We start from the raw sequence: 17,712 nt of genomic DNA on the forward strand, positions 1-17,712 counted from the left end.
AAGAGTGTGAGAACGGTCGAAATTTATTAAGCTTTTATGAAATCTGAGTCATGTCGCTTGCGCGACGATTTTAAGCAATCTGACCGTTGGATTCTAACCCAATTTCACCCTCTGATCAGGGAAGGTGGCCCAGGCATGTCCTTGTGCTTGTGGACCTGATCGAGATTCTGTGACCGTTGAATTGAGTGTGGTCCGCCACGGCTGATCTGAAGAGCCGGTCGGTACGAAAACTCAGCTTGACCTAGATCCATGGTCAGTGAGCTTAAGTTCGACCTTTCGTGGTATTTGGCCCCCCAGAAGTGCTTCGTTGGATCGTGAGAGGCCGATTTTGGTTATACCCTAAGTATACCTTGGCCTTGGGGTTATTTTCATCAATAATAGGCCTATTTATAGACCTTGAAACCCTAGCTCTCCTTTTGATACAAATTTTCTCTAACCCTAGCTAAGTGAGAGAGTGGAAAAGAGAGAGAAAGTGAGAGAGAAGTTGGTGAATCATCTTGGATTCTTTTCTGTTCTTCTTCATCCTTAAACCTTCACTTTGAATCGTTATTCTGACGATTCTGAGTTCATCTTTGGGTAAGTTAACCTAACCCTAACCTGTGTTAGAGTTTAGAATAGTCTTGGTATTGTTGTATCTCATTCCTATTCTTGCTTTAGGGTATTCTATCGCCGTTGACGAAGACAACTCGTCTGAAATCAATTCGGTGTTCTTTTCTGGCTTAAGGTGCGGACTTTAAGTGTATAGGTTATGGTTTTCAAGGCTTTCAATGCCAGTGAATGATTTATTCTTACTATGGATGAGATTTCATATGCCAAATGTCGTGTTTATGTTGCGTTCCTGATATGCATGTGTTATATTGAGATTTGTGTATTCTACGTGTATGTATAAAGTACTGTATACGTATAAAATATGCACTTGTGTTTGCCATGATTATTTGTCATGTTTGTATGCTAAATGTATGTGTGACAACTCCTTGGTAAAAGGAATTGTCCAAATGCTTATATTTCAACATACGTCATGTATGTTGTTTTATGTACTCTAAGTGTTTGTAGAAATGCCTGAATGATTTAAAGTGTGATATTTCAACCTAGTATGGGCGTTGAGAAGCGATTCTCAACTCTCCCACTAGTGTGTATGATTTCCTTCTTACAAGTTACATTCCTTGTTGTTTAAATTCAAGCATTATTTATGCTTACATTTATGTTAAGTTGATATTCTTCAAATGCTTGGTTACCACATGATTAAAGTTGTTGTTCCATTACTGTTCTACATTTAATACGAATATCTATTGTAGGGTAATGTGTTTGGGACTATGCATTAGTCCAGAAAATCGGTAATTGGCCTCAAGTTCGTGGCTGAGGTTGCATTCGCCACGTAGGACGTATTAGACGAACCCGAGTCGTATTAGAGTTGTCGGCAGTGGTTTGGCCACGCGGAGTGTTTGCGCACTCTATGTCGCTCAACTCAACGTGCGCTCGTGCTAGTCGAGTTCGTCAAGTAACCCGATTGTCCGATGTATGTTCACCATGTATGGACGCTACTGCTTGAATCTAGGGTACCGAACTCACCGATGAAATCCTATTAACCATGGCACCTTGATCCGCAAAGACTCATGAGCCGGACATGGTGGTATGGGACACCGTGGTCGAGTTGTCGGCCTACGCTGGGGTGACGAGCCTCGCCGTAGTGACCAGTGAGCAACCAAACTCGTGAACCGATTATGGTGGTATGGGACACTATATTCGTGCTGTCGGCCTACATTGATTGGTGACGAGCCCTTTGTAGTGACCTCGAGCATACCTGGATACCACATTGAGGTGACGAGCCTGTGTGTAGTAACGAAGGTATGATAGGCGTGCATTGATTGGTGATGAGCCATCGTATGAGATGCCTAGGATTGATGACCCTAGAATGGATCACTGTTTGGATGGTGATATGAGGAAGGTACTTTAGCTTCCCAATCCTGCTATATGAAAAGGACTAATAACAACTTGGTAATCATGTTCATGCACTGCATTTGCATGTACTTTGTAGATGTGGCGCACTTTGAGGTGGTGTCATGCGTAACGTAAGATGAAGACGCTGAGGGTGTACGCGTGAGGGCACGCATCATTTTGCATACATCCTTGCATTAACAAGAGTACTTCGGACATGTTTGATTATTCTGCTTTATCATTACTGCTTGATTGAACTGATAATATGTTAACCTGTGTTTTATTGTTCCACTGAGTTGATCACTCACTCCCACGTTCTGGGGCGGTGTTAAACACCCACCAGACTCTGTCTTAGGTTCTGATGTTGCAAATGTTGAGGCGACTTCTAAGGCAGAGCGGGAGATGGACGATGATGAGGCTGCTTTCTCTTATATGCAGTTTTCGGACGGGTTCTAACGAGCCTCGTTCCGATGCGCGGGATTCTGGGATTATTTTTGAGATTTAAATGATGTAACTTGATACTTGTAATTTTGATAGTAACACTTTCATTACGACCTGGTTTGTGTATGTACTTCAGGGATTTGCACTTGTACACATATATTTCTATAAGTCTTCCGCTTGATTTCTTCACTTATCCCTGAATTATATATGTGCTTTGGCTTAATCTATTTCATGTTTTATGCACTAATACAGACAACATACATCCATCATTAATTATGTTGCATAAGTGATGTTTTGGAACTCGGGAGCTGAGTTATGCTCGACCCTCGAATTTCAGGGTGTTACAGACTCATTCTTCTCATGCCATAAAATGATCTCCCAAAATGGTTGGGCGGTTTGGATACAACACATGCATCATGGTAGCGTCCACACATGTGGCCCATCAACTAATGGACGGTGTGCATTTGCACCCTGGATGGCACATGCACCATGTGCTGCTGCTGCACTCAGTGGATACTGCTTAAAACATAAGAGGTGCGGCCCACGTAGGGCCCACCATGAGGTTTATTTACCATCCAATCCGTTAATAAGGTCATGCAGACCCATATGAAAAGGAAAAACAAATTTCATAACAATCCAAAACTTCTATGACCCAAAAGGGTTTTAATGGCAGACGCTCAATCCCCACTACCTTTTTGCTATGTGGTCCACTTGATAAGTAGATCTACCTCATTTGCCTCAAGCCTTAAGTCTAGCTCGCCATTGGATTGATGATTTGGATGTAACCATACATCAAGAGTGGGGTCCACTGACCGTCCAGCAACCCAGCAAAATGGCTGGACGGCATATATGAAACATGTACTTCATGGTGGGTCCCACCGTCCAATGGTGTGGAGGGTGTGGATAAAACACATACACCGTGGTGGGGCCAGCACGTGATCACGGTGGGGCCGGTCCAGCAGCGCACAGTACAGCAGCGCCTGCTGCTTAGGACGTCAGCGGCAGCAGGTGCTGTTGCCTATATTTTTTTTATTTTTTTATTTTAGGTTTTTCTGACGTTTTTCCTAGGTGGGGTCTGCATCAGGGGAATCCACTCAATCCACTGGATTCTACGGCTCATAACAGGCTAAGTGAGCCCAATATTCGAGGTATTTTGGTGTATAGAAACATTAGGTGGATTTTCAACGGTAAAAGAACACTGTTTTCTATACTATGGCCCGCCAAATAGTCGGATTGGCTTCATTTTTCGGCTCAACGCCTAAAATGATCTCAGGAATGGAATGAACAGCGTGGATTAGATCAATACATCAAGGTGGGGCCTGTATCAGTGGCCCACCCAAAAGCCTAAAAACCAACTGAAATTATATATATATATATATATATTACATCCAATGTCTGTTCACACTTCACAGTGCCGACGTCCAGCGTCCAGGGATGCTGGATGGGTTGTGAATGCATTTCATCAAGGTGGGTCCCACATGGACATGGCCCACTTGATTTGTATCAATCTGATATGTTTGTTTTCCCATCATCTAAAAGGTAGGGCCCACATGGCTTGGATGGTTTGGATAAGACATACATCAAGGTGGGGTACATCCAGGTGGGCCACACAGCCACATCATCACCCAAAAAAATGGAAAAGAGAGGAAGAGAGAGAGAGAGAGAGAAAGGGACACGTGCGATGGAGGGACCCCGACACTATGGACCTTCCCTTCCATACATTCAATCATACATTAAGTGAGTCACAATACATGTGGGCCCACCAAATCAAAATCAATGGTGGAGATTCCTTCTCCACCAAAATGAAAGGTCTAGATGACCCTATTTATGCAAGGAAGATAAACATCATGATGGGGTGTAACGCCCTGAAAATCGGGGGTCGATCATAGACTCAACTCATAAGTTCCAATGCATCACTTATGTAACATAGATAATGATGATTAAATGTCGTCCGTATTGGTGCCTTAAACATGAATGGGATTATACCAAAACGGCATATCAACTCCAGAGGCAATTAACGTACGCTAGCGGAAGACTGTGATATGAATATAAACTATACAAAAGTAATAGCAAGCCCTCAGAGTATGAATGTCACTAGGTTAAATAATTACAAGTTTAATTCAAAAATGTACAAAATCAGAAAGTGTAATGTTCTCTATCCAAAACCCTGTAGCCCTGTCAGCGTAACTCCAGGTCTACATAGACCCGCCAGAGAGTTGCATATAGGAGAACTCCTCCTCGTCATCGTAATAGTCCGGCTCTACCTCATAAGCATTACCATCATATGCATCTAAGACAAAGTCTGGTTAGTGTTTAAAATACTGTCCCAGAACTTGGGAGTGAGTGATCAACTCAGTAGAGCTATAAGACAAAGGTTAACATGTTATCAATTCAATCAAGCAGTAATGATAAAGTAATACAATCAAGCATCCCTAAGTACTCTGGTTAATGCAAAAATGATATGTATTAATGATGCATGTCCTCACCTACACTCCCTCTGCGATCTTCCTCTTACGGTCGCGACATACACCCCTTCCTCTATGCTCAACACCAACGCCAAAGGCACATGCAATGCGGTGCATGAGCGTGATTACCAAGTTCTTACTATACCTTTTCATACAGTAGGATTGGGAAGCTAAGGCACCTTCCTTTATATCATAACCCAAACATTAATCCATCTAGGGTCGTCAATCCTAGTAGTCACAAACGATAGATGGTTTTCAAGTCGCTACGGAGAGGCTCGTCACCATCAGCGTAGGCCTGGTTTATAGTCTAGTTTACTACAGAAAGGCTCGTCACCTAACTTAGTTTTTAGTGTATGCTCGAGGTCACTATGGGCTCCTCACCTGATCATAGGCTGACAGCTCAAATACAATGTCCCATACCACCGTATTCGGCTCACGAGTTGGTTTGCTTACTGGACACTACGAGGAGGCTCGTCACCCTAGCGTAGGCCGATAGCTCGACCATGGTGTCCCATACCACCATGCCCGGCTTATGAGTCTTAGTGGATCGAGGTACCAAGGTTAAACAAGTTTGACACTGGTAAGTTGGTACCTTAGATTTAAACAGTAGCGTCCATACATGGTGAATATACATCGGGTCAACCAGGTTGCTTGACAAGCTCGACTGGTACAAGCATACTTCGAGCCCATCGACATGGAGCGCGTAAGCACTCCGCATGGCCTAACCACTGCCGACAAGTAGTATACGACTCGATTCATCGGGCATGTCTGTCGTGGTTAAGTAGTTCAACCACTGTTCATAGACAATTACTGATTACCTGGGCTACATCGTAGCCCCAATCACATTCCAAATGATAGCATTTACATATAGTAATCCAAAATAGCATTTGACAATTGAAATCAAATATAAATCCTACTTAAGTAATTTAACAAACACATACTACACACATACATAGACATTTCATCCATACAGCACATAGTAGTAAGATAGGTTATATAAAGGATACTATAACCATAGTTAAGGGGATTGAGAATCCTATCTCAATACCCTCATTACATACATTTAAACCAATATTTTCTCATTCAGGCATTTTATCAAACACTTAGTCTACACATATTACATACATGTAATAAATCAGTTAAAACATGTATTATAGCAAATCCTCTTACATAAGAGTTTCCACATGCACAGGGATCATGTATTAGCAATCAATAATCATAGCAAGCACAAATCATAATTTTATATTCATTCAAACATTCTAACAAACACTTAGAATGCATTCGAAATAGCCTAACCTACATAAATGTATAATATGTTGAAACATCCTAAGTACGCATATGTGATAGTACTCAAGTCAGTCATAAATTATTGACTGACATTGGAAGCCTTGAAAACCATAACTTAAACATTTATAGTCCGCACCTTATGCTGGTAGACACGTAACGAACTCAGTTCGTTCTCTAACTCGTCGTTTACGGCACAACTGCAACCTATAGTATGAAATAGATTAGCTATTTCATCTTTTACTCTACTTAAAACCCTAAAATAGGTTAGGGTTGGGATTTCTTACCTGAAAACATAATCAGGATCGCTGGTATATTGACACGGTAGCGATGGTTAAGCACGTGGAGTGGTAGAGAAGAATCCTAGGAACAAACTCCAACACACTCTCTCTCTCTCTCTTCTCCTCACTTTCTTCTTCTCTTTTTTCTCTCTTCTCTCTCCTAAGGTTGTAAATTCGTATGGAATGAGAGAGAGGGGGTTTAAGGTGCTTATATATGCCCATAACTGATGGGAATGGCCCCACGGCCATGGTATACTTAGGTTATAGCCAAAAGTTGGCTGTTTCGGTCCAATGGAAATGTTCTAGAGGCTCCTTTTCCACATGCAGTTGGACTTAAGCTTTATGTCGTTGGATTTAGATCGAGCTAAGTTTTTAATCCGATCGGATTTACGGATCGACCGCGGAGGACCAGTTTCAGTTCGACAGTCACCGGTACTCGATCGGGGCCACAAGTACACTGACATGTGTTAGAAATTTTTCTTGATCCGAGGGTGTAATTGGGTCAGATTCCGATGGTCTGAATCCTTAAATTTGGCCTGTAAGTGAATGACTCAATTCACTTAAGTTTCAGTTCATTTCCTAAAGATATTCGTATTTCTCACACACTTCGCTCCTGGCTCAAATTGTGTGTTTCTGGGTACTATTAGGACTTGATTTCTGAGGTGGTTGTTAAGTCCAGTAATGCTGTCATAACCATATAGTTTTGGGATAATCAGACTTTCGACGAGCGGTACAGGTCTTTCGATGTGCTCCCGAGAGCAAACGGGTTTAGAGATTGATCATGGATTTCAAGGTAATATAGCATTAATGATTCTACAAGTTTTGGGTCTTGTAGTTCGTATTTAAAGTAATTAGTGCTAATTTTACAGGTAACCTAGTTTAGCACTTAGTTAATTCTCGTCTAATTTTTAAAGGATTTGGTCCTTAGTGATATCTGCCTGAGGTGGTACTCGGTCTTTGTACAGATTTTTCTAAGACGTTACAATCTACCCCCCTTAAAGAAAAATTTCATCCTCAAAATTAGTACCTTTTCGTACTCCTCGAGAATCTGAGGGTAGTTCTTTTAAACCTCGGCTTCTGTTTTCCAAGTAGCCTCCTCCTCAGTGTGGTGTGTCCATAGAACCTTCATAAGTGGAATCACCTTACTACGCAACACTTGCTCCTTCCTATCTAGAACACGCGTCGGTCGCAGTATATAAGTAGCATCCTCACTCAACTGCACTTGCTCCCACTTGATAATGTGGGAAGGATCAGGAACGTATTTCTTCAATATAGATACATGAAATACGTTGTGCACGCCTACGAGTGGTGTGCGCAAAGCAAGGCGGTATGCCACCACACCCACTCGGTTTAGGATCTAGAATAGGCTAATGAATCTAGGCGTGAGCTTCTCCTTCTTTCCAAACCGAAGGACTCCCTTCAGTGGGAAAACCTTCAAGAACACATGGTCTCTAACCTCAAACTCTAGCTGCCACCACCTCGTATCGACGTAGCTCTTCTGTCTGCTCTATGCTGTCAAAAGTCGACGCCTGATAATATTGATTTTTTCTGAGGTCGCCTGTACTAACTCGGGGCTAATCAAGCTTTTCTCGCCAACCTTTGCCCAGTAATGTGGTGCCCGACAAGGATGCCCATACAAGGCCTCATAGGGAGCCATACTAATAGTCGCTTGGAAGCTGTTGTTGTAAGCGAGCTTTGCATAAGGAAGACAGTCGTCCCAACTATCCTTGAAATTCAGCACATAAGCTCGCAGCATATCTTCCAACTCCTAAGTTACCCGTTCCGTCTGCCCGTCAGTCTATGGGTGGAACATGGTACTGAACTTCAGTTTCACACCCATTGCTTCCTGGATACGAGTCCAGAAGATAGATGTGAATCGCGTGTCTTGGTCTGACATGATCTCCAGAGGAACTCCATGTAAACGCACAATCTCCTTGATGTATAACCTGGCCAACTCGTCTGCAGAGTTCGAAACTCTGATAGGGAGAAAATGGGCCGATTTCGTCAATCGGTCCACGATCACTCATATGGAATCATGTCCCTTCCTTGTCTTTAGCAGCCCTGAGACGAAATTCATGAAAATGAAATCCCATTTCCATTCAACTATGGCCATGGACTGAAGTAAACCAGGAGGTCGACGATGTTTGGCCTTGACCTACTGGCACATGAGACAACATGATACATACTCTGCTGTGTGGGCCTTCATGTTGTCCCACCAGTACGATCGCTTCATGTCGCGATACATCTTCGTACTGCCAGGATACATTGCCATCCTCGAATTGTGAGTAGTCTCGAGAACTTCCTTCCTCAAATCATGAAGATTTGGAATGCATAGGTGGCCACAATAACGTAAACCCCTGTCCGTGCCAACTCTCCATTCTGAGTCCTCATCTGCACTAACCTACTCTTTCATCTTCACCAATAGCTCATCATCTGCCTGAGCGGCAATAATCCTATCATCAATGAGTGGTTGTACCCGAATATATGTGATGTTCTCGAACGGCTCTTCTACTGTAAGCCTCTACTCAAAGTCTCACATAAACTCTACCATTTCCCATTTCGCTATCATTAGCGAAGCCGCAAATGTTATCGCCTTCTTGCGGCTCAACGTGTCTGCCACAAGGTTGGCCTTGCCAGGATGGTAGGAGACCTCGAACTTGAAGTCCTTCAAGGTTTTCATCCACTACCGCTGTCTCATATTCAAGTCCCTCTGCATGAATATGTACCTGAGGCTCTTGTGGTCACAAAAGAGCTCGAACTCCTCTCCATAGAGGTAATGTCTCCAAAGCTTTAATGCAAAGATGACCGCTGCTAACTCCAGGTCATGCGTGGGGTAATTTTCTTCATATTTTCTCAACTGTCACAATGCATAAGCAATAACCCTGTCCTTCTGCATAAGGACGCAACCCAAACCAACACGAGCCACGTCGGTATATATCGTATACTTGACCCCTTGCTCTGGCAATACTAGCACAGGAGCGGACGTCAACTTGTCTTTAGCTCACGAAACGCTTCTTCTGCCTTCTCATTCTAGGCAAACTTAAGATCCTTCCAAGTCAGCTGAGATAATGGCCTGGCTATCTTAGAAAAATCTCTAATGAATCGACGGTAGTAACCTGTCAGGCTAAGAAAACTCCTCACCTCGGTAACCGAACCGGGCTGCTCTCAGTCCTGAACTGCGGCTACCTTAGCAAGGTCCATAGCTATCCCTTCCTTAGACACCACATATCTCAGGAACTTAACTTCTTCTTTCCAGAAGTCACACTTCTTGTACTGTGCAAACAATTGGTTCTTCCTAAGAGTATCGAAGACTGCTCGCAGGTGCTCCTTGTGATCTTCCCGACTCTTAGAGTATATCAGGATGTCATCAATAAACATGATGACGAATCGAAAAAGAAATGGCTGAAACACCCTGTTCATCAAGTCCATGAACACGGCCGGTGCATTCGTAAGGCCGAATGACATAACGAGAAACTCATAGTGTCTAAAACTGGTCTTAAAAGCTGTCTTCTACACATCCTCATTCTTGATGCGCAACTGATGATACCCTAACTGCAAGTCGATCTTCAAAAAAAAAGTGCCCCCTTCAACTACTTGAACAGATCATTTATCCTGGGCAAAGGATATTTATTCTTCACCATCGCTTGGTTCAACCTACGATAATCAATACACAATCGCGGTGAACCGTCTTTCTTCTTCACAAACAACACAGGTACTCCCCACGGAGACACGCTAGGTCGTATGAATCCTGCATCTAACAGATTGTTGATCTATTTCCTCAATTCCTCCATCTCGCATGGAGGCATGTAATACGTCAGTAATGAAATGGGTGTCGCACCAGGCATAAGATCAATTGTAAAATCGATCTCGCGCTGAGGAGGTAATCCAGGAATTGTCCTGACCACGTCCTCAAACTCCTGGACTATTGGCGTATTCCCTAACGTCGGGCCATCAACCTGCTCTAACAAGGTAGCGTAACAACCAACATGGCAGGGCTAACTGACCTACACTGGAAAAATAAAGACCGTACCCTCAGGTCCGTAAGCTGTCACTACCTGGGTATCGTAATCAATCTCTGCCTTCATCTCAGTGAGTCAATCCATACCAAGGATAACGTCGCAGTGCCATAATGGGGCGACAATCAGGTCAACGAGCACCATCCTGCTACCCAAATCTATTGAGCAAGCCTCACAAATCCGGGTAACATCTGAAAAGGTCCCTATAGCGGTAGTGATTCTCACTCCCTTCATAGGCACAGTGTCCAATACTAATCGCTTGACTGCCATGCATGAAATGATGGAGATAGTGGACCCAATGTGCACCAATAAGAAAACTGGAGTACCTTGGATCTATACTGTGATTTCGAAAGCCATCAGTGCTACGTTTGCCTCAAGCACTTCAGCTGCAAGCGCGTGTACCTGAGCCTGCTGTGAACGATTCGGATGCGGTACCATAGGCCGTTGAGGTGGCCTAAATCGAGGTGCAGGCAACCGAAAAGATGGATGCATTGGTGCTGAACATAGAGGTGGAGCTGCAATCGTCTGAGGAAGCTAACGGTTGATCCTCTGAGGAGGCGAGAAACCGTTGTCCCTTATCTTGGTGAAACAATGGGCATCAACATGGTTAGACCTCTTGCAGTAGGTGCACCATACATCTGGTCGCCTTATAAGGGCTGGTGGAGCTGCAAGTCGGGAGGCGAGTCTGTGCAAGGTCTCTTACCGAGGAACGATCGACTCGGTAGATCTGGTCAAGGCCTCTGACCTATGGGTGCACGCGTGCGAGACAAACGATCCCCATCCTGCTCCGCTCGTAAAGACATGCCCACTAGCTCAACATAGGTGGATATGCTAGCGCAACACATCTTAAAGCGTATCTCGGGCCACAGGCCCTCAAAGAAGCGCGGCATCCTCATCGGTTGATCGGCGAGAATCAAAGGAGCATACCTAGCAAGCTCCGTGAATCTGTTCTCGTATTCTGCCACTGACGTGCCTCCCCGTCGGAGGCGAAGGAACTCATTCTCCTTCTCATAGCGGTACGTGAGAGGGAAATACTTCTCGTGGAAGCGTGTATCAAAAGCCTCCCACGTCTACACGTAACCAACTGCAATGGTCCGCAGGACGCTATCCCACCATAAGCTAGCATCTTTCTCAAATATAAAGGTGACCAGCTCAACCTGCTCTGCCTCAGTGCAGTGCAGTGGCTTCAGCATCTTAGAGATGCGGTTAAGCCAATACTTGATCTCCTCGAGATTGAGTACCCATGAAAGTAGGAGGACGCAAGCACTGGAATCGCTCGAATGTGTTGCCGGCACTCGCGCTCCCAGCAGGGTGCACAGGTGGTGCGGGTGGAGCCACACCCATTCTCTGGGCAAAGACCCCCACAATGGTAGCCAGGAACTGTTGTTGTTGCTGTTGTTGTTGTATCTACTCCTGCTGCACCAATAGCATCATCTGCTCCAGCCTATCAGGAGGCGGAGCAGACTGTGGTATGTGAGGCATCGAGGTAGACATATGGTTCTGCTCAGGAACTGATGGTGTAATAGATGGTACCACAGGCGGGGTCATGGGTGTCGGCCCAGCGGTGGGGCCAGTGGCCAGCTGAGAATCCGGCATGGTGTCATAAATCGGACCCAAGCTGGGGTCCGTATGGCTATTGCTTAGGGAAGGTGCCCCGTCAAACGACTCGTCTAGTGAGAGACGTGCCGTGGCATTCCCTAAATACAACAAAGGGTGCAACCCGTGAGATTCAGCTATTACACTCAATTCTTCAAACATTCTACACAGTTCATAACAAAAGGAGTCACATGCATTTCATTAAACAAAATTTATCACCATACATGAGATATAGTTCTTATATGAATCATGACTGGGAACGCATGTGAGCGAATCTAATCAAAGCCTTAAATACAACACACCATCAACCTACTCTATTACTAAGCCCGTCAAGGCTAAGACATAGAAATTAGGAAGCAAGCAACAAAGCAAACTAAAAAGAAGACAACTGCGAGCATGACTAGTCGTCTGAATCAAGTGATGGAGGAGGTGCACCCTTATCCTGCATGCAACATAGGATAGCCTTCAAGGTGCGAGATACCTTCTTGAATTTCTGCTTCATGAAGGCCTCGTTCTCTTCAAACTTGGCCCGGGTCTCTCTAAGTTCGACCCGGACATGCCCAATCTCTTATCGTTGGGCGGCTTGGCCCTCCTTGATTTGAGCCCAGTGGGCTTCTGATGTAGCCCGATCATTGTCACGCTCGTGCGTAGCAGGAGGAGAGCCCTCATCAGTGTCCTGGGCTTCCTCTTCTTCTCCCTGCTCTCCTTCCTCCCTTATCTCATCTCCGCCCTCTTCATCACTCTCCTCTTCTTCGCTTTCCGTCTCATCCTCACTCTCATCGAGTCGGGCCTGACGCTGTCGTGGCCCAATCTCCATGTTGTTGAGAGTGGTGTTGTTGATGAAATGGATCGGCACAGGAAGTTTTACGCTAAGTCTGTAAGCGAATTCATGTGCAAGCTTGCATATAAGTTGACCAAAGGAGAGTGAAATAGACGTTCTAGAAGAGCACACAGTCTGCACTATCTGTAGCAGTACATACGTAGGTACGCACAAGTTCTCTCCCTGCCTAGCTTAGTACAGAAAGTCTACTATCAAGCGCATGCACTCACTGCGATTGCTCCACTTGGGCTACACGTTGTACGTGAAGATGTGGTGGAGTAGGCGAAAGTCGTCGGTCATATTGGATGCCAGGAGACTATTGTTTGGATTTCAGTGGGCCAGTTGGCCACAAAGGAATCACGTGTGACGATCCCTTTCACATGCACTCTGAAGACTCTTCTCGCTAGCATAGACTTTGCCAAGCGGCATTCCCAGGAGTCGGGCTATTAAGCCCACATCAACCATTGCTTCCCACCTTCCCACGGGGATTTTGAATTGCAAAGGCTTCAGTGTCGGCTCTCCAATATGGACATAGAAGGCTCAGACAATGCCCACATTCGCACGAGACTTGCCCTCAAATATGGGACCCCACCCGGCATCCACCAGGCGGTCCATCACCAAATATTTTTCAAAGAGCTTCTCGTCCATGTGCGCTTCAAAAAGGACCCTACGGCCCTTGAATCTTCCATGGGACAAATCCGCTAGTAGAGTTCTCTTGAGGGGTGCCTAGGGATCGAGGTCCCACTTTGTCCTTATCTCTTCATCGATGCTTGTACCCACGGCGACGCTTTTCGGTCTCCTTGAATGAGTAGGGCGGCTAGGCCCGACTTCCTCCGTGGAAGTCTTCTTTCCCATGAGAGAAAGAAGTGTGAAAATTAAGAAAATCGCCACCACAAGCTTAAAAAGAGCCATGAGAGTGAAATGGAAAGGGGAGATAAAAGGGATTGTTGGACTTGAGGTTTTTGGGACACAAAGAAGGGTTTGTGCCTTCAAATGAAAGGAAAAGAGAGAGATGGGAGGTGGGTTTTGATGAAAACGGTAGAGGGGTGTATGAAATGAAGGAAAAAGAGGAATTTTTGAGAATAGAAGGGTTTTTAGAGAAAAGGGAGAGCTTGGGCGTGTGTAAGAGGGGAGAGGGGAGCAAATGGAAGAAACAAAGGAGCTCCCACATGATTTCATGGGCCCATAGCATCCCACAAGCATCAACCCGCTTGGCCCATGCCGGCCCGACAGGCCCGGTCCGCCCGACCAGCGATGCCTCGCCGATCCGGCGATGCCATCGCTGGTCCCTAGACTCCCCGACGATGGCTCCCCCCAGGGGCGATGCCATCCCCCCCAGCCCCCACGAGGTGCCAAAAACATGCGGGGTCCACTTTGGGTCCCCCCAAATTGTACCGATTCAGCCCCCGACTACGTTTGAGTCGTTTTGAGTCGTACCTTGCATATATTCACACATTTTGGGTTGTTTGAGTGTGGAACTTGTCAATTTATCATCTAAACTCATCAATTGATGGTCTAGAAAAGATCTGGGGTCACCACGCATGATCTCAGATGCGTACGGGCCCCGATTTCAAAGGTCAATTTCGTCGATCGGCGAAAATGGGGACCCTATGACTATTTATAGATTTTGTCGATCCCTCCCAAGTGAAAGTACATCAGTGTGCATCGTGTGACCATAACCCAGGTCCAGTTTAATCCAAATCATGCTTTAATACCAACTTGTAACGCCCTGAAAATCGAGGGTCAAGCATAGACTCAACTCCCGAGTTCCAATGCATCACTTATGCAACATAGATAATGATGATTAAATGTCATCCGTATTAGTGCCTTAAACATGAATGGGATTATACCAAAACTGCATATCATACTCCAAAGGCAATTAAAGTACGCTAGCGGAAGACTGTGATATGAATATAAATTGTACAAAAGAAACAGTAAGCCCTCAGAGTATGAATGTCACTAGGTTAAATAATTATAAGTTTAATTCAAAAATGTACAAAATTAGAAAGTGTAATATTCTCTATCAAAAACCCTGTAGCCCCGTCAGCACAACTCCAGGTCTATATAGACCCGCCAGAGAGTTGCGTATAGGAGAACTCCTCCTCATCATCGTAATAGTTTGGCTCTGCTATATAAGCATTACCATCACCCGCAGCTAAGACAGAGTCTGGTTGGTGTTTAAAACACCATCCCAGAACGTGGGAGTGAGTGATTAACTCAGTACAGCTATAAGGCAAAGGTTAACATGTTATCAATTCAATCAAGATAAAGCAATACAATCAAGCATCCCCAAGTACTCTGGTTAATGCAAAAATGATATGTATTAATGATGCATGCCCTTGCCTGCACTCCCTCTGCGATCTTCCTCTTACGGTCGCAACATGCACCCCTTCCTCTATGCTCAACACCAACGCCAAAGGGACATGCAATGCAGTACATGAGCGTGATTACCGAGTTCTTATTAGACATTTTCATACAGCAAGATTGGAAAGCTAAGGCACCTCCCTTTATATCATAACTCAAACATTGATACATCTAGGGTCGTCAATCTTAATAGTCACATACGATAGATGGCTTTCATGTCGCTACGGAGAGGCTCGTCACCATCAGCGTAGGCCTGGTTTATAGTCTAGTTTACTACGGAAAGGCTCGTCACCTCAACGTAGTTTTAGTGTATGCTCGAGGTCACTACGGGCTCGTCACCTGATCGTAAGCCGACAGCTCGAATATAATGTCCCAGACTACCATATTCAGCTCACGAGTTAGTTTGCTCACTGGACACTACGGGGAGGCTCGTCACCCCAGCGTAGGCCGACAACTCGACCATGGTGGCCCATACCACCATGCTCAGCTTATGAGTCTTAGCGGATCGAGGTACCAAGTTTAAACAAGTTTGACACTGGTAAGTTGGTACCTTAGATTCAAACAGTAGCGTCCATACATGGTGAACATACATCGGGTCAACTAGGTTGCTTGACAAGCTCGACTGGTATAAGCATATGTCGAGCCCATCGACATGGAGCGTGTAAGCACTCCGTATGACCTAACCACTGCCGACAAGCAGTGTACGACTCGGATTCATCGGGCATGTCTGCCGTGGTTAAGCAGTTCAACCACCGTTCATAGACAATTACCGATTGCCTGGGCTACATCATAGCCCCAATCACATTCCAAATAATAGCATTTACATATAGTAATCCAAAATAGCATGTGACAGCTGAAATCAAATATAAATCCTACTTGAGCAATTTAACAAACACGTACTACACACATACACAGACATTTCATCCATACAGCACATAGTAGTAAGATAGGTTATATAAAGGATACTATAACCATAGTTAAGGGGATTGAGAATCCTATCTCAACACCCTCATTACATACATTTAAACCAACATTTTCTCATTCAGGCATTTTATCAAACACATAGTCTACACATATTACATACATGTAATAAATCAGTTAAAACACATGTTATAACAAATCCTCTTACATAGGAGTTTCCACACGCACAACGATCATGTATTAGCAATCAATAATCATAACAAGCACAAATCATAATTCCATATTCATTCAAACATTTTAACAAACACTTGGAATGCATTCAAAATAGCTTAACCTACATAAATGTGTAATATGTTGAAACATCCTAACTACGCATATGTGATAGCACTCAAGTCAGTCATAAATCATTGACTGACATTGAAAGCCTTGAAAACCATAAACGTTTATAGTCTGCACCTTACGTAGGTAGACACGTAACGAACTCAGTTCGTTCTCTAACTCGTCGTCTATGACATAACTGCAACTTACAGTATAAAATAGATTAGACACAACTGCAACCTACGGTATGAAATAGATTAGCTATTTCATCCTTTACTCTACTTGAAACCCTAAAATAGGTTAGGGTTGGGATTTCTTATCTAAAAATGGAATCAGGATCACCGGTATAGCGACACGATAGCGATGGTTAAGCGCGTGGAGTGGCAGGGAAGAATCCCAGGAACAAACTCCAACACTCTCTCTCTTCTCCTCACTTTCTTCTTCTCTTTTCTCTCTCTTCTCTCTCCTAGGGTTGTAAATTCGTATGGAATGAGAGAGAGAGGGTTTAAGGTGCTTATATAGGCCCAGAACTAATGGGAATGGCCCCACGGCCATGGTATACTTAGGTTATAGCCAAAAGTTGGTTGTTTCGGTCCAACGGAGCTGTTCTAGAGGCCCCTTTTCCACATGCGGTCAGACTTATGCTTCATGACATTAGATCTAGGTTGAGCTAAGTTTTTGGTCTGATTGAATTTACGGATCAACCGTAGAGGACCAATTTCAATTCGATAGTCACCGGTACTCGATCAGGGCCACAAGTACACTGACAAGTGCTGAAAATTTTCCCTGATCCAAGGGTGTAATTGAGTTAGAATCTGATGGTCTGAATCCTTAAATTTAGCCTACAAGTGAATGGCTCAATTCACTTAAGTTTCAGTTCATTTCCTAAAGATATTCGTGTTTCTCACACACTTCGCTCTGGGCTCAAATTGTGCATTTCTGGGTACTATTAGGACTTGATTTCTGAAGTGATTGTCAAGTCCAGTAATGCGGTCATAACCGTATAGTTTTGGGGTAATCGGACTTTCGACGAGCAGTACAGGTCCGATACGGAGTTTCGGTGTGCTCCCGAGAGCAAACGGGTTTAGAGATTGATCTTGGATTTCAGGGTAATATAGCGTTAATGATTCTATAAGTTTTGGGTCTTACAGTTCATATTTAAAGTAATTAGTGTTAATTTCACAGGTAACCTAGTTTAGCACTTAGTTAATTCTCATCTAATTTTTAAAGGATTTGGTCCTTAATGATATCTGTCTGAGGTGGTACTCGGT

Source organism: Magnolia sinica, chromosome 19 (assembly GCF_029962835.1).
Source record: "Magnolia sinica isolate HGM2019 chromosome 19, MsV1, whole genome shotgun sequence".
In the NCBI taxonomy this organism is placed as follows: Eukaryota; Viridiplantae; Streptophyta; class Magnoliopsida; order Magnoliales; family Magnoliaceae; genus Magnolia; species Magnolia sinica.